Source organism: Manacus candei, unplaced genomic scaffold (genome assembly GCF_025592945.1).
Source record: "Manacus candei isolate 608988 ecotype Guabito, Panama unplaced genomic scaffold, ASM2559294v1 h1tg000129l, whole genome shotgun sequence".
Lineage (NCBI taxonomy): Eukaryota > Metazoa > Chordata > Aves > Passeriformes > Pipridae > Manacus > Manacus candei.
Window position 1 is genome coordinate 522,009 of NW_026138177.1, and position 24,709 is coordinate 546,717.

Genomic DNA, 24,709 nt, shown 5'->3' on the forward strand with positions numbered 1-24,709 from the left:
GTGTTTTATCTATTCGGTTGGATTTTGAGGGAGTGGCTATGTTTTCTTCTTGGGGGGTGGGACAATTTTTAATTGCGGACTGGGGTCTGTTGCTGACGTTGTTTGTTGTGCTAGAACTTGTACGAGGGTTGTCTCGTGGGGCAATTCGGGCGGTTTAAGGAGGTGTGGTTCAGAGAATAGTTTAATGAAAATGCCAGCTTTGGGAGCTGGTGATAAAGGTTTGATTCCTTTTTTTCTGAAGGGTTGGAAAAAAGTTTGGGACCAACTGTTAAAGGTGTATGTGGGTGGAATATTAGTTAGAGTAGTGGGGGCGATTAATTGGGGAGGTAAGAGGGTGAAAGGAAATGATGGGGTAGATTAAAGTGTAAACAAACAAATGAACAAATGAATGATGAAGGGAAATGATGGGGTAGATTAAAGTGTAAACAAACAAATGAAGAAATGAATGATGAAAGGAAATGCTGGGGTAGATTAAAGTGTAAACAAACAAATGAAGAAATGAATGATGAAAGGAAATGATGGGGTAGATTAGAGTGTAAACAAACAAATGAACAAATGAATGCTGAAAGGAAATGATGGGGTAGATTAAAGTGTGTTAAAAAAATTTAACAAATTGATGATGCAAATGTCTGAATTGGAAAATTAGGGGAATGGAAAGTTTGTAAAATTTGAAATTTTTGTTAAAAAATTTAAAAACAAAAATTAATGATGAATAGAGGGAAAGTCCCTAGATCATTGCAAAAAATGACAAAATTTTTGTAATTTTTTGTGAAATTGATGACAAAAAATATGTCTGGCGTGCATTAATTAAATTGCAACTTGATGAGAGACGTAATGGAAAAACCAAGCCTACAGCACGTGACAGTGCATCAGTGCAACAGTATGAGACTGAATAACACTTGAAACCATATCATTAATTTTCACGCGAAAGTGAGAAAACCACTCGCCGACCATAAGGGGTCCATGTCAACCATTAATGGGAGCCCCCTGGCGGAGCACTCTGAAGGGCTTATTGAGATCTACCCCAAAAAAAAAAACCAAAAGTTTAGAAGAGAGAAAATGCCGCGATCACGAGGTCCAGGTTGGCCGAGCATCCCCAACCATTAGTAACGGACCGCAAGTTTAGGAAAATTAAGCAAGTTATGGCCCTGACCGAGGAACCAGAGGCGACAAAGAGCAAGTTATGAGAGTGGGTTATTGGTGGAAAGGGAAAGAATACACCTGAAGCTGGACATGATAAACATTACTAGCGCCGGGTTGCTGGTTTCTCGTGAGGAGTACGACTAATAAATAACCCAGCACTTCTTGGTTGGTACATAGAGCAAGGTTAAGTGGTGAGTGGTCCATGGACCATGGATTTTAGGTTCTGTGACGTTCCTTGTATTGAGAAGGATTTTATGCAAAAATTAGCAGCCTTAGGTTTTAGTTCGTTTGGCGGGATTATTCCTAGACCATGACATGTTATGTCCTTGTGTGGGAATGTGCCTAGATCTGTGAATGACAAGTTTTGGATTGTATGGGAGATAGTATGGAAATTTGGATGGTTTTTGCAATAATAGTATGTCAGATTTTCCTACATGCATGTTATGTCTAATGTGGTGGAGGATGCTATGCAAAGTAATACATACCGTAGGGTATGGGGGGAGGGGGGGGCCCCTCCCCTTGATGTACGTGTTGATTGGAAAGTTGGGGGGTGCTTGGATATTTTTTGGAAAACTCTAAGAAGGGGCGGCCTTCAGTCTTTGGTTTACAAGACCAACGTTTTTTATAAACTATTAGAGTGGTTAGAGGTTGAGTATCTTATTTTCTAGGAGACTAGTAATGGGGAATAAGATGAGAATGATTGTGAAGTAGGTAGTTGAGGCGAGTTGTACGATGATAATAAATGGATGTTCGACTGGTTGGCTACCGATTCATGTAAGGATTAAAAGATTTGTTATTAGGATTCAGAATAGAAGTTGGGAGAGAGGTCGGAAGGTTATAGTTCGTTGCTTTGATATGTGGAGGAATGGGGCTAGAAATAGAATTAAGACGGAGGCGGCTAGGGCTAGGACTCCTCCTAATTTGTTGGGGATTGATCGTAGGATGGCATATGCAAATAGGAAGTACCACTCAGGTTTAATGTGGGGAGGTGTTACTAATGGGTTTGCAGGTGTAAAATTTTCTGGATCTCCTAAGAGGTTGGGTGAGAATATGGCAAGTGTTATTAGAGGAATGAGGAGGAACAAAAGGCCTAGAATATCTTTTATTGAGAAATAGGGGTGGAATGGGATTTTGTCGCAGTCTGAATAAATACCTAGGGGGTTGTTTGAGCCTGTTTCGTGTAAGAAAGTTAAGTGGATGAGGGTGAGACCTGCAATTAAGAATGGGAGGAGGAAGTGGAGGGCAAAGAACCGGGTAAGTGTAGGGTTGTCAACTGAGAATCCTCCTCAAGCTCATTCTACAAGTGTTTGGCCAATGTAAGGAATTGCTGAGAATAGGTTAGTAATTACTGTAGCGCCTCAGAATGATATTTGGCCTCATGGGAGGACATATCCTACGAAGGCAGTTGCTATTAGAGGAGAATAACTCCTGTGTTTCAGGTTTCTTTATATAGGTAGGAACCATAGTAGAATCCTCGTCCAATGTGTAGGTAAATGCATATGAAGAAGAAGGAGGCGCCGTTTGCATGGAGGTTTCGGATTAGTCAGCCGAATTGAACATTTCGGCATGTATGGGCGACGGACGTGAATGCCAGGGTGATATCCGCTGTAAAATGTATTGCTAGTAGGAGGCCAGTGGTGATTTGGATTGTTAGACAGATGCCAAGAAGAGATCCAAAGTTTCATCAGGCGGAAATGTTTGGTGGTGTTGGGAGGTCAATTAAAGAATTGTTGATTATTTTTAGAAGGGGGTGATGTTTTCGTAAGTTAGGGGCCATTAATTCTTAGTTCTGTGTAAATAAGATTATAATTAAGATAGATAGAGTGAAGGATCCTAGATAGGTTTTGATTAGTCTGGAGTGTAGAGTAGTTGAGATTTTGGATACTTTGAGTTGAAGGGTCGCTAGTCCTTCTGGGCCTATTTTTTTATATCAGGATAGGTCGATTAAATGGGATGCAATGTTCTGGCCGTTGTTTAGGAGTTTAGTAGAGCTGAGGCGGTGTATAAGGGGGTTAAAATATCCTAGAGTGCTGGAGAAGTTTATAGTGATATTTTGTTTGGGGGCGGAGAAGGTATGTGTGAGTTTTGATAGTTCTAATGCCAGAATGATGCCTAATGTTGTAATAATGATAGCAGTGGTTTTTGTGACCAGTGGTATGGTTATAGGAGGGGTTTTTGTAGGGGAGATATAAGAGGTAATTAATAGACCAGCTATAATACTTCCGAGAGCGAGACGAGTAATTGGGTTTGTGACTGCTGGGTTGTTTTCATTGATGGGAGTAATGGAGGGAATCCGGGTGTAGTCAGTTTGTACTAGTAGGGCTATAGGTAGGCTGTAAGTTGCAGTAAAAGCTGTAGCTATGAGGGTTAGGAGGAGTGCTCAGGTGTTTAGATAGGAGGTGTTAAGACTTTGGATAATGAGATCTTTTGAGTAAAACCCTGCTAAAAATGGTGTTCCTATGAGAGCTAAATTTCTGATTGTCAGGCATGAGGTAGTTGTAGGGAGTAGTTTCTGTAATCCTCCTATTTTTCGAATGTCTTGTTCACCGTTAAGGCTGTGAATGATAGACCCAGAGCAAAGGAAGAGTATGGCTTTAAAGAATGCATGCGTAGAGATGTGTAGGAAGGCTAGTTGAGGTAGATTTAGGCCAATAGTGACTATTATTAGTCCTAGTTGGCTGGATGTAGAGAAAGCAATAATTTTTTTGATGTCGTTTTGGGTAAGAGCGCATGTAGCGGCAAATAGGGTGGATAGGGCACCTATACAAAGGCCCATAGTTAGGGCAATTTGGTTGTTACATAATATGTGGTGAGTGCGAATAAGTAGAAAGATTCCGGCAACTACTATTGTGCTGGAATGGAGTAGGGCAGATACAGGGGTTGGCCCTTCTATAGCTGCTGGGAGTCATGGATGCAGGCCAAATTGGGCGGATTTACCTGTGGCGGCTAGGATGAGCCCTAAGAGAGGGAGAAGGGATATTTGGGTTGGGGAGGATTGCTGTTGAATTTCTCAAGTGTTTATTGAGGATGCCAGTCATGCTATGCAGAGGATTAGTCCAATATCCCCAATACGGTTGTAAAGTACGGCTTGAAGTGCAGCGGTGTTGGCTTCTGCTCGACCGTGTCACCATCCAATCAGGAGGAAGGATATAATTCCGACTCCCTCTCAGCCAATAAATAAGAGGAATATGTTATTAGTGATGATTAGGATGAGTATTGCAATGAGAAAGATTAGAAGGTAAAGAGAGAATTTTGTGGTGTGGGGTTCTGAGGCTATATATCATGTTGTAAATTGAAGAATAGATCATGTTACGAATAGTGCAATAGGAAAAAACGTTAAGGAGTATTGGTCTATTTTAAGGCTAAAAGGGATTTTGAAGTTCGCAATAAATTTTCATTCTCAATAGAAAGTGGTATTTTCCATATTTAAGTAGATGGAGAGGATTATGGGAATTAAACTAACTATGAAGGAAGTTTTAACAGTGTGTATGATGGTTGTTGGAGAGTTTAGATAGTTTTTGGATAGGAGGGGGAGTAGGATGGGTATAGAGAGGGTAGCCAGGGTCAAGAATATAGAGGTGTTGAGGATTAATGGGAAGTCCATTACTTTTACTTGGACTTGCACCAAGATGAATGGCTCCTAAGACCAGTGGATTGCTATTATCCTTTAAAAGTAAGGGGGCTGAGGTCTTAGGCTCAGATGCAAGAGTTAGCAGTTCTTGTTGGTTAAACCTCCCCTCGGCAGGCAAGAAGAGTTTAACTTCTATTTTTAGGATCACAGTCTAATGTTTGGGTTAAAACTATGCTTGCATGTGGGAATTCCTGAGATTAGCTCTGGTTTTAGGATGAGGAGGAGGGAGGGTAGGATATGAAGTGTTGTAAGGAGATGTTCTTGTGTATTTGAATTTTGGGTGGTTGTAATATAGGTTGGAGTTGGACCTCGTTGGGTTATAAGGAGTATGTAGAGGGTATAGGCTGCAGTTAGTAGAGTTGTGGTTCCGGTTAGGATAATGGTGAAGGTGGATCAGTTGAAGAGTGCAATTATGATAGTTAATTCAGCTATCAGGTTAGTGGTAGGAGGAAGGGCTATGTTTGTTAGGTTGGCTAGGAGCCATCAGATTCCTGTTAGAGGTAAAAGGGGTTGTAGGCCTCGTGTTAGAAGGAGAGTACGACTATGTATGCGTTCATAGTTTGTATTAGCTAGGCAAAATAGTATGGAAGAGGTAAGTCCATGTGAAATCATTAGGATTATGGCCCCTGAAAAGGATCAGTGGGTTTGGAGTATTGTTGCGGCAATGACTAGACCTATGTGGCTTACTGAGGAGTAGGTGATTAATGACTTAAGGTCGATTTGGCGTAGGCAGATGGAGCTTGTCATTAGTGCCCCTCATAAGGCTAGGGTTAAAAATGGGTAGTAGAGGTAGTCTAATAGGGAGTTTGTAATTATTGAGGTACGCATAATGCCGTATCCCCCAAGTTTGAGGAGGAGCGCAGCTAGGAGTATGGATCCTGCGATTGGTGCCTCTACGTGGGCTTTTGGGAGTCATAGGTGTAGTCCATAAAGGGGAGCTTTCACTATGAAAGCGAGCAATAGGGCTAGACTTGATATGAGGCCTATTCAGGAGTTTGTAAGAGATGAGTGTGAAAGTTTTATTATAGTGATGTGTATAGTTCCTGTTTGGGTGTGAAGATAGAGGATCACTACTAATAGGGGAAGAGAACTAATTAGTGTATAAAATAAGAGGTAGATTCCAGCACTTAAACGTTCTGGTTGGCTACCCCATTGTGTGATTAGAATTAGGGTAGGGATTAGGGTAGCTTCGAATGCGATATAAAATAATATCAGTTCTAAGGCTGAGAAGGCCAAGATAATGAATGGTTGGGTGAGGATTATGGTTATGGTAAAAATATATTTTCGTGTGGGAGGTTCTTGTTGAAGGTGATTTTGGCTTGCCAGGATTATAAGAGGTAGAAGTCAACAAGATAGAACTAATAAGGGGGATGAAATTTGATCAGTTCCAAGTCATGGTGATAGGTTTTTGCTAGGGTAATAGGTTGAAGGAAGTCATTGTAAGCTAGCGGTTGCAATTAAGAGGCCGTGCGAGGTGACATTGAGTCATAGGAATTTTGGAGGAGATAGGAGGGTTATGGGGAGTAATATGACTGTGGGGAGAATAATTTTTAACATTGTAGAAGGTTTAGATTGTGTAAATGATCCGATCCGTGAGTTCGGGTGGAAGCTACTAGGACTGCTAGACCGGTGCCTGCTTCACAGGCTGAGAATGCTAACATAAGAATGGGCATTAAGGTGGGGGATGTTGTTTGGGTTTGAATAGGTCATATGGAGAGGGCAATGTATATTGATAGTATTATGCTTTCTAAGCATAGCAGGTTAGAAATTAGGTGGATTCGGTGAAAGGCTAGTCCTAGACTACTTAGGGTGAAGGCAGAGTAGAAGCTTAAATGCAGAAAGGTCATTGAGAAAGTCACGGGGTAGGACTGTGGTTTGTTGAGCCGAAATCAACTGTCTTTGCTAGACTAACTTTCTGAAGTTATTCTGCTCATTCTAAGCCCCCTTGAATTCATTCATAAATTAGCCCTAGTGCGAGGAGGAGAATGACTGTGGAGGTTCATGTTAAGGTAGTGAGGGGGGAGAGGAGTTGAGTAGCCCATGGGAGGGGCAGTAGGAGGGCAATTTCTAGGTCGAACAAGAGGAATAAGATTGCGACAAGGAAGAATCGGATTGAAAATGGGAGGTGGGCATAGCCCAGTGGGTCAAAACCACATTCGTATGGGGATAATTTTTCTGAATCTGGATTTATTTGAGCTAATCAAAGGTTTAGTGAAGTTAAGATAATACATAGTGATAGAGAAATTGTGAATATAAAGAGGATGATGTTAATTGCCTTTCTCTGGTTTTGATCCAGATTTTAGAGATTGGAAGTCAATTGTAATTAATATACTAGAAGGGCAAGATCCTCATCAATAGATTGTTATGTAGAGGAACAGTCAGATAATGTCAACAAAATGTCAGTATCAGGCCGCTGCTTCAAAGCCAAAGTGGTGGTTGGATGTGAAGTGGAATTTTACGAGGCGGAGGAGGCAAATCAAGAGGAAGGAAGATCCAATGATTACGTGGAGACCATGAAATCCTGTGGCGACGAAAAAGGTTGATCCATAGACTCCGTCGGCAATTGAGAATGGAGTTTCATAATATTCTATTGCTTGAAGTGCTGTAAAGTAGAATCCTAATAGGATGGTTATAAGTAGGGCTTGGGTAGCTTGGTTCCGATTGCCCTCTGTAATGCTGTGATGTGCTCATGTGACAGTGACTCCTGAGGCTAGGAGGATAGCAGTGTTTAGTAGGGGGACTTCTATTGGATTGAGAGGTTTGATTCCTATAGGAGGTCATTGTCCTCCAAGTTCTGGAGTGGGGACTAAGCTGGAGTGGAAGAATGCTCAGAAGAATCCTAGGAAGAAGAATGCTTCGGATGTAATAAATAAAATTATTCCGTAACGTAAGCCCTTTTGGACTGTAGGGGTATGGTAGCCTTGGAATGTGCTTTCTCGTATGATGTCACGTCATCATTGGAGTATCACTAGGATTATAGAGAGTAGGCCTAGGAGTAAGAGTTGGATAGAGTTGTGGTGAAATCATATGGCTAACCCAGAGGTAGTGAGGAGGGTGGCTGCTGCTCCAAAAATGGGTCAAGGGCTTGGGTCTACTATGTGAAATGAGTGGGCTTGGTGTGTCATTAAGGGTTAAATGTTTTCTTGTAAGTAAAGGCTTAGAAGAAGTACAAAGACATACGCTTGGATTATTGCCACGGCCACTTCTAGAATTGTTAAGAGGAGTAGAATTGTTCTAGTTAGAAGGGACACGGTAGGTATAATGGGAAGGAGGACGGTAGTGGCTGTTGAAATGAGTTGGATGAGCAGGTGTCCTGCTGTGAAGTTGGCTGTGAGGCGAACTCCTAAGGCTAAAGGGCGAATGAGAAGGCTTGTTGTTTCAATTATGATGAGGGCAAGAATTAGAGGTGTTGGGGTGCCTTCTGGTAGGAGGTGTCCAAGGGAAGCTGAAGGTTGGTTTCGTAGGCCTGTTAGCAGGGTGGCAAGTCATAGAGGGAAGGCGAGGGCTAGGTTTATTGATAGTTGGGTAGTAAGTGTGAATGTGTAAGGTAGGAGGCCTAATAGGTTAATTGTTAGAAGTATAATTATGAGTGATGATAGGATTAGGGCTCATTTATGGCCTTTTTTGTTTAATGGGGTTATTAGTTGTTTTGTGATTAAATGGAGAAATCAGAGTTGAAGAGTTGAAAGATGATTTGTAACTCATCGATTGCCAGGAGAAGGAAGTAATAGGGTTGGGAATAACAGCGAGATGAGGATAAGGGGGATTCCGAGGAGGGTTGGTCTTATGAATTGTTTAAAGAAACTTAGGTTCATGGTCAGTTTCAGGAATGGGTTTTTATAGTGGGTAGTGTTTTGTTGGAGGGTGAGTTAGTTGGGGTAAATAGTAAGAGTTTAGGTTGAAGGATAAGAGAAAAAGTGAATCATGAAGTTAGTATGATAAAAAGTCAAGGTGCGGGGTTTAGTTGGGGCATGTCATTAAGGAGGGTGAATAATCCTCTTTCTCTAGCTTAAAAGGCTAGTGCTGGTTCATAGCTTCTTAATGATTAGGATGTTAGAAGTGAAGATCAGTTTTCGAAGTGTGTTAGAGGGGCTGATTCTACTACGATAGGTATGAAGCTGTGGTTGCCTCCACAGATTTCTGAGCACTGACCGTAGAAGATTCCAGGACGGGTTGTGATAAAGGAAGTTTGGTTCAGTCGTCCTGGAATTGCATGGGTTTTTACACCAAGGCTAGGAACAGCTCAGGAGTGGAGAACGTCATCAACCGTGACAATAATTCAAATCGGGGATTCTATTGGAATGACAATGCGGTTATCAACTTCTAGGAGGCGGAAATGACCGAGTGGTAGATCCATAGTTGGTAGTATGTAAGAGTCAAAAGATAAATCTTTAAAGTCTGTATATTCGTAGGATCAGTATCATTGGTGGCCAATAGCTTTGAGGGTGAGGTCAGGCTCATCGATTTCGTCTATCATGTAGAGGATTTGAAGGGATGGGAGGGTTAGTATAATTAGGACAATGGCAGGTAAGATTGTTCAGACAAGTTCTACTTCTTGTGCGTTGGAGGATAGTTTTTCTATAAGTATAAGAGCTAGTAAATACAGGACTAGGCTACAAATGGCTAGTGCGACTATTAGGGCGTGGTCGTGAAATTCAATAAGTTCTTCTATAATAGGGGATGAAGCGTCTTGAAAACCAAATTGAGAGTGGTTGGTCATGGAGTTGGGATGGGAGGTGCTGGGTTTTCACCTGTGATTTAGTCTTGACAAGACTATGTAATGATTTTACTAACAACCGATAAGAAAGAAGCATGAGTGGTTTGATGCGGTTGGCTTGAAACCAGCTTATGAGGGTTCGATTCCTTCCTTTCTTGTACTTGGACAAAAGCTGGTTCTTCAAAGGTATGGTAGGGAGGAGGGCAGCCGTGAATTCATTCAATGTTTGTGGAGGTAAGTTCTGGTTGCACTACTTTCCGTTTGGATGCGAAGGCTTCTCAGATAATGAACATTAGTATAATTACAGCTACTATGGAGATGAGGGAGCCGATGGAGGATAGGGTGTTTCATAGGGTATAAGCATCTGGGTAGTCTTGAGTATCGTCGTGGTATACCAGCTAGGCCTAGGAAATGTTGTGGGAAGAATGTTAGGTTGACCCCAAAGAATATTACTCCAAAGTGGGCTTTAGCTCATGTAGAGTGAAGGGTGTAGCCAGTGAACAGTGGGAATCAATGTGTGAAGCCAGCAAAAATGGCGAATACTGCCCCCATAGATAATACATAGTGGAAATGTGCAACTATGTAGTAGGTGTCGTGCAGGGCGATGTCTAGGGAGGAGTTGGCAAGAACGATGCCTGTTAGTCCACCAATGGTGAAGAGGAAAATAAAGCCTAGGGCTCATAGTATGGGCGGGTCTCATTTGATTGTTCCACCGTGTAGGGTTGCTAGTCAGCTGAAGACTTTAATGCCAGTGGGGATTGCAATAATTATGGTGGCGGATGTGAAGTAAGCTCGGGTATCTACGTCCATTCCAACTGTAAATATGTGGTGAGCTCATACGATAAAACCCAAGAAACCAATGGATAATATGGCTCAGACTATGCCTATGTAGCCAAAGGGTTCTTTTTTACCGGCGTAGTAGGCTACAACATGGGAAATAATTCCGAATCCTGGTAGGATAAGGATGTAGACTTCTGGATGGCCAAAAAACCAGAATAAGTGTTGATATAAAATTGGGTCTCCGCCTCCTGCGGGGTCAAAGAATGTAGTGTTTAGGTTTCGATCTGTTAGAAGCATTGTAATGCCAGCAGCGAGGACTGGTAGGGAGAGGAGAAGTAGAACTGCACTAATTAGGACGGATCAAACGAATAGAGGGGTTTGGTATTGTGAGAGAGCAGGTGGTTTTATATTGATTGCTGTGGTGATAAAGTTGATTGCCCCAAGGATGGATGAGACACCTGCCAGGTGAAGGGAGAAGATGGCAAGGTCTACTGATGCACCGGCGTGGGCTAGATTTCCGGCTAGGGGTGGGTATACTGTTCATCCTGTTCCGGCCCCGACTTCTACTGTAGAAGATGCTAGAAGAAGTAGGAAGGATGGAGGAAGTAGTCAGAAGCTCATGTTATTTATTCGTGGAAATGCTATGTCGGGGGCACCAATTATTAATGGTACTAATCAGTTACCAAACCCTCCGATTATAATAGGCATTACTATAAAGAAAATTATAACGAAGGCATGTGCGGTGACGATTACATTGTAAATTTGGTCATCGCCTAAAAGGGTGCCTGGCTGTCCTAGTTCTGCTCGAATGAGGAGACTAAGGGCTGTGCCAATTATACCAGCTCATGCGCCAAAAATAAGGTAAAGTGTGCCGATATCTTTGTGGTTAGTGGAAAATAGTCAACGGTTGATGAAAGTCATAGGTAAGATGGTTGAGTGTAGAAGCGTTAGGCTGTAGTCCTTTTTATAGAGGTTTGATTCCTCTTCTTATCGATTCTGTAGTGAAGTTCATGTTGAGTTGCAAGCTCATTGATGTGCATTAAACATGCGCCGGGATCTAGTAGACAGAAGCCTGTTGGTTGGGGCATTTAGCTGTTAACTAAAATTTTATGGGATCAAAGCCCATCTGTCTAGGGGGAGGTTCTAGCTTAATTAAAGCATCTGAGTTGCATTCAGGAGATGCAGGTTAGTATCCTGTGTACCTTAACAGAAACTAAGAGGGATTAGCCCTTGTTTAAGGCTTTGAAGGCCTTTGGTTTAAATAACCTAAGTTTCTAAGGGATTGCGAGTACTATGGGAGATAGTGGTAGGAGTATAATTGATAAGGAGGTAAAGGTTGTGGTTAGGGTGTTAGTTGGTTTGTTAGTTTGTCATTGTTTTATGTAGTTAGTGAAGTTTGGGGGTAGTGTGATGGTTGCACAGTAGGCCAGTCGTAGGTAGAAGAAAAGTCCAAGTAAAGAGAGTAGGGTAATAGCTGTGGCTACTACTGTTAGTTCTTGTTTTGTGAGCTCTTGAATAATTAACCATTTGGGTAGGAATCCCGTTAGGGGAGGAAGACCTGCAAGGGAGAGGAGAGTGAGCATAAGGATTGTGGTTAGTGATGGAATTTTGGTTCATGTGGATATAACAGTGGATAGTTTTAGGGTATTGGTTGTGTTAAGGATGAAGAAGATGGCGGAAGTTGTTACAGTATATAGATAGAATGTAATTAAAGTCAGATTGGGGTTATAGTTGAGAATAATAGTTATTCATCCTAGGTGTGTGATAGATGAGAAATAAAAAGATTTTCTCTCTACTTCCTGGCCACTTCGTGGGAAGCAGGGCTTCACCACACAGAGAAGCCGCTCAGAAGGCATGTATTGTAAAAAAATGGATTTCCCCCCTTTCCTGTTCCTTTCCTGAGCTCTTGTAGCTGAGCTGATGCCATATATTCTGCAATGTCCCTTTGGTCCATTTGGCTCAACTGACCTGTCTGTATCGCCTCCCATGATCTTGCCCCCGATTCAGGGGACGAAGCTGACAATGCAGATGCTGCACCAGCCCTGCTCAGCAGTTGCCAAAGCACTGGTGTGATTAACCCCTTTGTAGCTCCCAATGCAAAGCACAGCACTGTGACGCCTGCAGTGAGAAAATGAACTCCAGCTCAGACAGACCCAACACGTGGGATTCTGAAATGTCTCAGGGTTCCTTTGGTTCCATGATGCCCCTCTCAGACCTGGCAGTAGAAAAATAAATCAAAAAATTGAGAAGAAATCATCTTAAAGTCATGCTAAACCTGTCTTCTACAGTCCAGAATCTATATATGTGTGACTGCAGATACTTGGGATGAGGGTAGATGCTCAGAGGAATTCATGGGTTTGATCTAGGAAACCTGTCCCAAAGTTTTCACTGCCTTTTCCTCCTTGGACATTTCCTGATGCCCGGAGGAAGCTCATGTCCAACAGCAGCAGGCGACCCTTGTATAACAAGGAATGAATGATGCTCCTCGTGTGGTGGTGAGACAAAGAGAAGTTTATTCAAAATTCCCACTCTTAAATCCCTGCGTACCATGTGACTTCTTCAGCCAATAGAGTTATATGTGACTGCGCATGTCCCCTCGGGCCCATCGCCCTGGCACATCCCCTGTGCATCCAGACACGCCTCCCACATATCCCCTCTCTCTAATATCTTAAAGAAGTCACAAAAAGCAGTGCAAAAAACAGTGCAAACAACCAGAACATTGTAAACTACCAAGCTTCGCAGCGACCCAGCGCATTGCTTCGCTTAGCTTCTTAACTCTAATATAAACCTTTTAAAACCTTATATTCCTATAGGGTAGTGCAACTTGGATAATTATTTTATTAACTTGGGGCCTTTAGCCCAACTGTGTGTAAACTATAACTTTTATTAATCTGAGGGTTTTTTAATAACTGGGGATTTCAAACTTTATTCAAGAAACAGGGTAAGCATATCAAAACTCAATTCTTTCAAGGTGACCTTGTGGTGTAGGTAATGTGGTCTTGTGAGGTATTCTGTGTTTTTATGTTTTCCAGTCACACAACTCTCTTATTCATTCACTCATCTCACACACCACGGCCGTCATCATTCACGCATACACATACACACACCAATATTTGCAGTTTGCTTGTCACCACATTGGTCATTAATATAAACTGAAACATAACATAACTGTTTTTAAACTCCTGAGTTATCTGGTTCCTGCAGCTGTGATTGTGTATCCAAATAGGGCTTTACACACCTGGAGGGAATCCACTTCAGTTCTTTTCCTGTTGCCACACAAGCGTAACCTCTCCCCCAAGTCAGAAGATCTAAAGGTCCTGTCCATTGTCCCGAGATCAAATCTTTTACCATGACTAATGGCCTGGGAGAGGCAAACGCCTGAGATTTGTGCTGCTTCTCATATCTGCTTCTTTCAGCACTGTCACAATTTAAAAAATTGATAACATATGTGGCTTTCCACAAACGTTCTTGCGGACTGTATAGCTTCTCCCCCCCTCTTTGTTTTATTAGCATCTCTTTCAGTGTGCGGTGTGCCCTTTCTACAATTGCTTGTCCCGTAGGTGAGTGTGGAATTCCTGTACTATGTGAAATTCCCCATTCTGATAGGAAATTCCTTACCTTTTCAGAGACGTATGCTGGTCCGTTATCGGTCTTAATCTGTTGTGGAGTGCCAAGGGTAGCAAAACAGCTTAGCCAGTGTCTTATTACATCCTTGGCTTTCTCACCTGTGTGTGCTGTAGCAGTGATGTACTGTGAATGTGTGTCTACAGTTACATGTACATATTTCAAGGGGCCAAATTCTGGGATGTGTGTAACATCTGTTTGCCATATCTGATTGGATATTAACCCTCTGGGGTTAACACCTTCCTGAGATGGCATGGGGGTAATTTTTTGACAGTCTGGACAAGTCAATATGATATCTCGGGCCTGATTGATAGTAATTTTGAATTGTCTCTTTAGAGAGCGTGCATTCTGGTGGAAAAATGAATGGGACAATTTTGCTTGCTCAAGGGTCCTAGGTACTGTGTTGAACATTGCTGCTTTGTCAGCTTCTCGGTTCCCTTCAGCTATTGGCCCTGGCATGTCAGTGTGAGACCTGATGTGCATTATATAAAAATCAAACCTTCTGTGATTGACAAGGAACCAAATACAACGCATTTCAAACAACAAATGAGGATTAGAAACATCCCGAAGAAATGAACATTCTAGACGTGAAACTAGCCCTGCAGCATAACAAGAATCAGTGACAATATTAACAGGTTGTTCAGAAAACTTTTCCAAGGCAATACAAATGGCAGCCAGTTCCAGAACCTGCACAGAGCATTGGTTCATGGTCTGTACTTTTTGTTCCCATTGTCCGGTATCAGGATTTATCCAAGTCACTGCAGCTTTCTGTGATCGCCCAGATGCATCTGTAAAAACTGTGAGGCCTTTTACTGGCTCACTTCTGCATCTAGTCGTGGTTCTTAAAGGCAAATTACCGATTTCTGCCCAAAGTTTGTGCTTAGGGAGATTAACTGAAATGTTACCATCAAAACCTGCTAAGGTAGCTTGGAACTCGGTGTCCCCAGCTAGCATCCAAGCTAAATTGTCCTTCGTGGCTGGAATGTAATGACCACTGGATCCCTTCCATCTAGTTCCTGTAATCGAACTCTGCCTTTAATAACAAGCTTAGCAAACATTTCATTAATTGTCCATACAGTTTTAGGTGGGGTGTGGGGCAGAAATAGCCATTCTAGAACCAACAGTGGGTCCTTTTCAGTCTGGTCCCACTGGAATAAGACTGCAAATGGCTGGTACCTGCTGGGAATTAAGGCCAGGCAGATTTGCAGTTCAGGATCTCTCCTTCTGCTCTGCCTAGATTCGATCGCCTTGGCACAGATGTCTAACGCCTGTTTGGCCTCTGCTGTCAGAGCCCTATTAGACGTCAGATCAGAGTCCCCCTTTAGTAACACAAAGAGAGGGTGTAGCTCCTCTGTGGTTAAGCCTAGAACAGGCCTTAACCAATTAATAGCTCCCAGGAGTTTTTGCAACTCATGTAAGGTTAAAGTGTCTTTTACCTCGAGCTGCAGCGGCTGTGGGGAAATCTGTTGTTGCGTGATTCTCCATCCAAGATAGCTCCAGGGCTGCCATCGCTGGATTTTCTCTTCTGCAACCTGTAAGCCTGCTTCTTGGACAGCATCAGTTAAAGCAGTAACAACAATTTGCAGTTCATTTTCTGTGGCCATGCTTATTAAAATATCATCCATGTATTGGTAGATTATTGCAGAGGGAAAACGTTTTCTGACGGGTTGAATAGCATTTGCAACTACTGTTTGGCATATGGTTGGACTGTTCTTCATCCCCTGAGGGAGAACAACCCAGTGATACCTTTGCATAGGCTGTGAGTTGTTTAATGCTGGAATAGAAAATGCAAACCTTGGGGCATCCTCGGGGTGCAGGAATATGGTGAAAAAGCAGTCCTTTAAATCAATTATTGTCAGAGGCCAGTTCGCTGGGAGCATAGCAGGTGAGGGTAATCCTGGTTGCAATGCCCCCATAGACTCAATGACTGCGTTTACTGCTCTGAGATCCTGAATCATCCTCCATTTGCCAGTTTTTTTGGGAATGCAAAATACAGGAGTGTTCCAGGGACTATTTGTTGGCACAATGTGTCCTGCTTCCAATTGTTCCTCTACAAACATCTTTAAATGTTCAAGCCTTTCTTTTTTCATGGGCCATTGGTCTACCCAGACCGGCTGGTCACTTTTCCAGACCAGCTTAATCGGTGCTTGGGATGGCTGACCAATGGCCCCTATTGAAAAACCTGGCTGCTTGCAGGAGGAATTTGCATTACTGTGCCAAACTGTGAAAGTATATCACGTCCCCACAGAGAGCAAGGGATCGGGGCTATGAATGGAGCTACCTTTGCTACTTGCCCCTCTGGTCCCAAGACAGTGAGTACTTGAGCACTCTGTCTGGGTCTTTGTGTGCCTCCCACCCCTTGAATGGTTGCAGCTGGGCAAACAGTAGGCCAGTCAAGTGGCCATTCGGAGTCCTTTATGATGGAAACATCGGCTCCCGAATCCAAAAGGCCTGTAAATCGGTGCCCATTAACCTGGCACGTCATGAGCTGCTGTGCTGCTGTGATGGCTGCTGCCCAGTAAACTTGTGGTTGTCCCGTGATGCCAAAGGCCCCTGAATCCCGCTCCCTCCCCCCCTCCCCTGCAGGCAACGTACTGTATAAGGGGATTAACTGAGCAAGCTTCTGTCCTTTCGGGATGAAGCAGGGGGGTGAAGGGGTCCATGCCATTATCAGAATCTCGCTATGAGAATCCGAGTCTATTACACCTGGCAGCACAAACAAACCCATTCTGGTGGTAGAGGACCTTCCAATCAGCAGTGCATGTACCCCTGGATTAAGGGGACCCCGATGTCCAGTCGGGATTAGCACCACCTCAGTGGAAGTTATGAGAACTGTGTCCCTGTTGGATAAGTCCAGCCCAGCGCTGGCTGATGTGGCGGGGCACAGATCGCTGGCTGGGGTGCAGGGGCACAGAGCGTTGGTTGAGCTGGGGGGGCACAAATCGCCAGCCTGTTCCCCTGTGTCGCATGTGATTGCTGTACCGGGGCGTGCGACAGCGCCCCTCGCCTCCAGTTTTTTGGCATCCTCCTTACTTTGGGTTGCTTTCGAGGTGCCAATGCTAGAGGTTTCTGAGGGCAGTCCCTTTGGAAATGGTCAGGGGCCCCACAAATGAAACAACCATCTTTGGGTCTGGCCCCCTGCTGTGTCCTTAACTGAGTACTCAGTGCTACTGCTAGCAAATCTGATTGATGTGTTAAAGAACCCACCTCTTGGCAGGCACGAACTAATTCTGAGATACTGCAAGTTTCCCTCTTAGGAAGGGTTTGCAGAACTCTTTTACAATCCACATTAGCATTTTCGAAAGCCAGTCTTCTACTAAGGATTTCCCTGGCTTCCTCATTTTCAATCTGCCTATCCAGAGCAGATTGCAGCCGATCTAGGAATTTTGTGTAAGGTTCTGTTGGGCCCTGTATTATTTTGGTAAATGACAAGTTTGCATCTCTGTCTGATGTAGGTAATTTTCTTATTGCCCGCATGGCATGTTTTGCTATTACCTCGTATACCTCTCTATTGTAACCGGTTTGAGCATCTATGGAACGATAGTTCCCATCCCCTGTGAGTTGGTGTGCTGATACCCCTGCTTGCGGGTCATTAGCATAGGCGGAACAGATTTCTCTAAAATCGTTCAGCAATACATTGTACTGTGTGTTAGAAAGGCTTATTTGAACAGGGTTCTCCAGTCATGAGGCATGAAGATGTATGTGGAACTTAGTGACTCTAAAAATGCAAGCGTGTTAGGGGATGATACACCAGTTTCTCTCATTAACTGTCTTAGTTCTTTGGTTAGTTCATGTGGTAATGGTTGGAACCTGCGGCTTTGACGTGGACCGATAATTACTGGACATGCTTGTATAACTTGTAAGTCCCCAGTACGCAATGCCTCTTCTCTGCATAAAGCCCACCTATCAATTGTACCTTCTCGGTATGTTGCTTCATCCCTTGCCGGCGGAGCTATCCCGAAATCCCCCTCCTCCTCCCCCCATTCCTCCCATTCCCCCCCCCCTGCAGCTCCGGCGAAAGCGGCTGTCTGTGGGTGGGTGGTGGTGGTGGCTGGGGAGTACGGCGCGGGGGCGGGGAAGGACGGGTCGGTGTCCGAACCGCGTGGCAGGCGAGATGGTGGTGCCCGCTCCTGGGCGCGTACTCGGCGTTCATGCGTGGGATGGGTTGGCGAGTAAGCTGGGCTAGCCCCCCCACTCCCGTCACGGGACCCCCTGCTGCTGTCCCACTGACTGGAACCTCGCATCTGGGGCCCCGCTCCCTCCCGCCGGTCCGTGTCCCTTGGGCTCCCGGTTCCCTTCCCCAGAGTTGAATTGTGAACGGCTCCACCCCCTCCCCCTGCCGAGCTTTGTGAGTTCAAACTGCGGCGCGTAAAAGTGGGGCTGCTGCTTGCAGCCTGAGTGGGGGTGTATGTGTTCGTCGTTCTTTGGTGGGATCTGCTTAATGCAGTCATTATAGCTTGCCAGGCTGGGTAAGCATTGTTTGCTTGGGAATCCCCTCTCTGAGCCTTGAGTTTGATAAGATTGCCTATTTTGTCCCATATGTGAATGTTGAGGGCTTCAACCAGAGGTAGTTCTGGTACGGCTGCTTTAATGAGCCGCACCAACTCTGATAATTCAACCCTTGTAACCTGACCATAGTAAGGATTCAGCAGAGCAGCCAGTGCTTCTGTGTCCCGTGATACTTCGGTAGGGAAAAAGTTTCCCATGGTACCTTTGTGTCTCGGCGCTGCTGGGGTGCGCTGCTGAAGAGGGTCTGTCGGTTTGTTGATTTGTGTTGGCTCACTGTCGGTTGGGCTGTGGCGTCCCGTCGGCGGCGGCTGATGTCCCGGTGCAGGCAGCAAGCGGCAAGCGGCGGCGGCAGGCACGGGCAGCTGTAGCGACGGACGCGGGGGCTGGTTGTAGAGGCGGCGGCTTGGGGCTGCGGCGATCGGCGTGTGCGGGTTGCAAAGCGGCGAACGAAGCGGCGGCGCTGGCGGCGGCGTCTCAGTCACGTGGCGGCGGCTCGGCGTGGTCCCGGCTCCGTCTCCGCTGAGCGCGGCGTTCGCAGCGGCGGCAGCGGCGGCTCCAGGGGTTCCCGCGGTTCACTGGGCGGCGCGGGGGTCGGGGGCGCGCTGTGTCGGAAGGCGCGGCGCGGCGCCTCGGTGAAACCCGCGCGGTCTGAATACGGTGCAGGGGCTTTTTGCTGGCAGTGCTTTTTAAGCACGCCGCAGGGTCAGTCAGCAGCGGTGAGCAGGCGGGGAGCCACGGCCAGTTTCTGCTGGACAGAAAACTGGAGCGGGGGCTCCGCGGGGGTCAGCGGTGGCTGGGGTTACTAGGACGCAGCAGCGGCAAGCTCCTTGCACGTGGTCCACACAGTCGGTAGCGAAGAGTCGCTTTACCAGATGACCGACACTCAGGGGACTAACAGGCCTTTCCCTGACGATCTTAAGGTGCTCCGCGGCTCGTTCTCCGAGCTGCAGGCAGGCTTTCGCCCAGGGAGCAGTCTTAGACGTGCAGGGTGTGTCCCAGTCACTCACCGCTTTCGATGTTGCGTTGACCCTCTCCACTCTGTCCAGTGGCTGCTTTGACCTCTCGGTTTCTTCCTTAACTCTTTCTTCTCTTCTTCCGTGCACTATCAGCGTTACAGTCTGGAATAAATCGCCGTGTGCTACGTCTGCGTCTTCTTAGTTTAGGCAAGGTTACGCTGCGAGGATGAAAAAAGGTTAATCGTCCAAAGGTACAAGGGCCTCCTACAGCCTTTCCCGGAATACCTTTCCATGCTCTTTGTCCACAAATGAGAAACAGATCATTTGGGAGACCTATTGCATCAGATCCAGGAATAAATTGTTTTTGCAGAGTCTCATTGCACCAAGCTGATGCGTTCTGGTATATATCTCTAAGAAAAACTGTCAACTCCTGGATATGTGCAGTTTGCTAACACGGTCTCATTATATAGAGTTCCCCACCAGTAGTTATCAATGGGTACTCCAACCAGACAGGTGCAAAAAGGACTCGTGGGAGTTACCATGGACACACATATCACATCCATCTTTGTCACATTGGCCAGGGTGGTCCACACATTGACATCTAAAACAGAAGTCAGCAAAGAAGCAAAGTATAGCTGATATCTTTCTGGAAGGTACAGTTGGGTCTGGAAAAGGCCCTGCTGCTCTGCACCCTCAGGGGAGAAACCAGCTCCTGGGGGCTGTTGGATTCCATCCCACCGCGTGGTCCATGGTTGGACCATGACACTGGTGAATGACTCGAACAGTGTATTGATGAAGTGTCATTTCTAAAAATGTAAACAACAAAACAACTGAGTAACAGTGAAAATACAGACAATAATATAATCATGTCCATCCCCAGTGAGGAGATCTAAGTGGATTACAGTGGTCATTTACTTGGAGTCAACAGTACTTGAGATAATCTTTTCCCGGTTGGCAGACCTAGTTTCCAAGTTTGGACAGGTGAACAGGTGTGTCCAATCGTATGGGCTCGGACAACACAATGAATCTCAGGAATTTCTGCAAAATAGAAAGTCTAGTACAACAGAACTCATTTCAGAATTTTATAGTCTGGATTCATCTTTTATAGTATGAAGTGGTTGACTGCCAGTCACACGTTTATAGGTCTGTTAGGCGCTATCACAGGCAATGTATATCTGGAGTTTGATGCAACACCAGACAACATCCTGGTCTCACCAACCGCTCCCACAGAAAGCTTGCACTCTCTGTACAGATTCCAGGCCTCATCGGGAGCAAACCGTCCTGCCCCAGTTTACCTCTGACTGCAGTCAATCCCCCTTCACCTCATGGAGTGATAGTACAGGTTATCTCTTGCCTCCATGCTATAAAAGAATTTTATCCATCTTCATATTAACTATACCATTGAGTGTGAAATCATTTCTGTACTTAACTAGAATATTACCAGTTCATCATAAGAAAATTGTAAACATGATGCGAACCAGAGCCCATAGGGAGGTCCACAAACATCAGTCCTTCATTTGCAGTCTTACCAACCAGCTTTTCAACATAAGCTTTTCTTCTGACAGGCCCAGCACCTCACACATGGTTATTTCACAATCACATATATTCTTGTATAGACTCGTAAGCCAAAAGGTTTCTGTCATTTGTTGATTCCAAATAATTCTTGCCACCTGCTGTAACACTACCGGGATGAAACACATACAAATATGAGCACTGCAAAACAATCAGTGTCTGATTTAGAATTCCCAAACCACACCGTTCTGCCTGATCTTCACAAACATCACTGGTGTGGCATGAATAGCACAGAAACGGATCATTCTATACAGTGATGACCATTAGGCTTCAGGATGTTACAAGTTTTATAGTTTTCTATTGTCTTCTTTCCCCCCTTAATGGCACGTCTGCCCCATCCCAGGAGACAAAACCAAGCACAATTGCAGTCCCTCTGCACACGGCATCACACATGTCCTTCACTTCTTGAAGCCAGGGCTTAGCTTTAGCCTTTACCTTTAACACTGCTGCCAGAACAACTTGGCAGCACACTGTTCAGGAATAATATTCCAATTCTGATTGTTGCTTACCAGTAATACAAAACGAAGCATACAGATTGTTGGTGCAACTCATCTAAGAAATATAAAACTTCTTATCTCTGGAGCAGTAGATCCAGGGATCTATTGGGACACAAGACTTGCTATGCAGGAAAGAATAACCAATCCATCTTGTTATTCAAGATACATGACCTGCACTGAATAGGCTAATGCAGGAGTATTCATGGCTTTGGTAGCTATAGCCTCCCAGCCTCTGGCCAGGACATTGTTCATTACATAAATCACAACATCAGGTGTGGACAAGACACACGAGAGACAGGTACACGATAACTGAGTCATTACACCAGTTAGCAAAAGTTAGTAGACACAATTAATTATAGTTAGGATATGTTTTTCTTCCATGTGATATTCGGGCTGGTCTTGTGCTGCTCAGCATTCACTGATCTCTGTCCAGAATTCTTGCCGCTCATGATAAGGTTTCATCAAACATGCTGGAAGCCAGCAGGGTCCTGTGGGAGACAAAACACAAACAACTCCCCCCTTCCAAATACTAACAACTTAATATTTACTTGAGGTATCATATTACCCCTCCTCATTACAACAGTATCAAGTTAAGGTTTTGTTCTGTGGGTGGGAGGCCTGGAAGGTCACCAAGTTGCTGCAACCTCTCTATGATCTCTTCTGTGGGTGCCCCTGAGTTAGACACTAACAGTGGAATAATGTATGGTTTCCAGGGTACAGGACAGCCTTCTAACAATTTGTTTCGCATTACTGGAATTAAAGGCTGTTGCATGTAAAGTTCAGGGCTTTGCAGCTCAATAGCTATTTTCATTTCTTCCCCCTTTAATATTTTGATTGCTTGATGCAGAGTTACCCAGGATGAACTTCCATCCTGCCATGATCCATCATTAGTAAAACGGTCACTGAGACCTTCAGCAATAACTGAAACCAAAGTTCTATCAACTCCTGGTGTTCGTCTTAAACGCCGAAGGGCATTTTGTACATATACATCATTAGTTAACCCTAAAAACTTCGTGGCATCAACATCGTCTATTATCACAGAGTCAGCCCCTTGCTCTGTGTGCCAACTCATCTGATGTTGATAACTTCTCTGAATTTTCTATAAAATCGTCCTCATCAGAATCATCACTACTACTCTATATGTTACTATCCCACTTCTCTGGATCTCAATCAGGGGAAGTGATTATAGCTCGCACCCCTGGTCCCCGATCACTTGGGTCTATTTTCCTTTGTCTGTGCCGAACAGTTCTCACAGCATATTTCTCAGCTAAAGTAACACATTTATCTTCTACCCTGTTCTTTTAGGCCTGAAGGTCAAGTAAAGTCTGGCATTGTACCAGCTGAGTGGCTCTTAGAGCATTCAGCTGCTCCTGCAGTTTTTTGCATTTTTCCACAGTTAACTTGTATGCAGTAAGCAGTGCACCCCCCCATTCGTCCAGCCTGTTCCAGATGACTGCTTGATTTAGTAGTAGGGGTAAACTGCTCCCAGTATTGCAATACCTCCATTGGGGTCTGCTGCCCCCAATACTCAAGAGGAATCTTTGTACATGCTTCCCACTTATTCTACAAAGTAATCTATGGCTCCTGCCCCAATTCTATTAATTCACGGGGAGGAGCTTTCTTAGGTTCATTGTCGCCTGCGGCTGACCCTCCTAACCACTTTTTCATCTTAATCTACTAATGTTCTCACTAACAGAACAATGACAAAAGATTCTCAATTTTTAAGCTAAACACAATGAGACACACTAATCCACAAACTATGGCTCTTACATCACAAACAAGCCTAACTACACATACACATCAAATCTAAAATCTCTATATACCAACCACAAAATACACACTCTACAGTAACTCTGAATCCTCAGAAAGACATATCTATGAGTGAAACAACAATAAAACCTAATCCACTGGGTATCTTCTAGGCTTTGATTTGCTCCACACCGAATACAATAAAAATTTAAAGTCCGATCTAGCCTTATCTCCTGGCTGCCTCTACGTCCCAAGATATATTTATTACAATTAATAAACATATAAACAACATATAAACATATAAACAACAGTTGCAAAAAAGGACAAATCTTAATTTTAGGTCTCAGGAAGTGTGGTATACTCACAATTAATTGCTCAGAACTACCTCCCATATGCAAAAAACAAACAAAGCATATAAAACACAAGCATTGCCACCCATATAGTAACTTAATCAACAAGAACAACAAAAACCACTTTAAAACAAAACAATTATAAGATATGAACCCAGACACTGGCACTCACGGCACCCACACAGAGTTCACCACACACACAGGGACGCGGCTTTCCAGGCTATGCTCTCCACCTGAGAATCTCCCTTTTACACAACACACACGGGGACGCGGCTCTCCAGGCTGTGCACTCCACCTGAAGATCTCCCACCAATACACAGGGACACGTCAGCTGAGCACTCCACCAACGAATTCCCGGGGGCACTGCTTATTCCTCCATGTATCCTGCCGACTACGCCAATTTATGTAGCAGTACGTTCGGATACATGTCCGGAATAAAGACAAGTGCCAAAAATACTCAAGCACACAAAATATCTTTTATTACAGTGAGAATAATAATACTAGTAATAAACTTAACAAGAGGGATTAAAAACTAAAAAGAAAAAGGGATACAAAATAACTATCTTATCGGGTGGCATTAAAACAAATACTACGAACAGCATTTAATACAGTATTAACTAGTGAAAAAGGGATACCAAAGAAGGATCTTAACACAATATTATGGATAACACGATATTGGTTAGTAAAAAGGGAAAACTAAAGGAAAAATACTATAAACATAAAAGGAGAATTAAAGGAACACAAAAAGGATATTAAAAAAGTTTGTTCTCTCAGTTGCTTCCTATCAAAAAACTGTGCTCACCCACACAGACAGGCCAGGGCTGTCAGGATCTGCAGCAGCTGGTCGGTACCCATGCTTAGCGGGCGTCCCCGCGGAGCAACACAGTCTCGGTGGTAGGATGAGCATTGCTCAACTCAGCAGCTCCGACATCCCATTTTTATCAGTTCCACATTACACTACGTAGGGCCAGTACGCAGTATAAGGTGATGCCTGAATGGCAGCCAAACACCGCCTGATCATTACCTCATGGCAGCAGTCTGCGCATGCCCTACTTGTAGGGCAAGGGGCGAGCGACCCCTGCCCACATAATCTTCCTCCCATCATCATCTTTCTCAACCCTATGGATGACCTCTACCATTGTGTTTCAAGGGTAGATGTCTCTATCTTGCAATATGTAGCA